The sequence below is a fragment of the Pseudophryne corroboree genome, chromosome 7, assembly GCF_028390025.1.
Source record: "Pseudophryne corroboree isolate aPseCor3 chromosome 7, aPseCor3.hap2, whole genome shotgun sequence".
Lineage (NCBI taxonomy): Eukaryota > Metazoa > Chordata > Amphibia > Anura > Myobatrachidae > Pseudophryne > Pseudophryne corroboree.
This window is the reverse complement of record NC_086450.1, coordinates 207,187,444-207,188,032: the sequence shown is the minus strand read 5'-3', so window position 1 is coordinate 207,188,032 and position 589 is coordinate 207,187,444. Positions and strand designations below refer to the sequence as shown.

The following is a 589-nucleotide window of genomic DNA, read 5'->3' as shown; positions in this document are numbered from 1 at the left end:
TACCTGCCAAAGGAATCCCGACCAGTTATTCCTTATCCCCCACCCCCTTCCCCATCCCCAATCCCCCACGATCCCAATCCCCCTCCTATCACTTACTCCCTTTTCTTTCCCCTCCCCTTTCCTTCCCCACTCCCCCATTCTCCTCCCCTGTCACACTTTCTTTCTGGTTTAGTAGTTCACTTTTTATCACTTTGTATTAACGGTAATTCACTGCATAGTTAATATGACGCATGCACGGTATTAATTGCTACAGTCAAACCACACTGGAAATGCCCAATCTCGTCCGATCTTGAAAGCTAAGCAGTGTTGGGCCTGATCAGTACCAGAAAGGGAGACCACCTGGGAAGATCAGGTACTGTAAACAAGACAAAAAGACCAAGTTCCTTTAAATTATGTCCCCCAGCTGTGGCATTATGTCCCTGGCTAGTGGAGCCCGAAGCTGGTTTAAAAAATATGGGGGACCCCTATGTCTTTTGTCCCCCATATGGACCGGTCCAAGAGCCTGGTGCTGGTTGTATAAATACTGGGGACCCTACGCATCCCCCCCCCCCCCACCCCGGTATTTTTACAACCAGGACCAGCTCAAAGT

At 49.4% G+C, this 589-nt stretch overlaps 1 pseudogene; it reads left to right on the top strand.

Moving 5' to 3' along the window:
* Positions 1 to 245: 245 nt before the first annotated feature.
* Positions 246 to 364, top strand: LOC134946420 (5S ribosomal RNA; annotated as a pseudogene).
* The last annotated feature ends 225 nt before the right edge of the window (positions 365 to 589 follow it).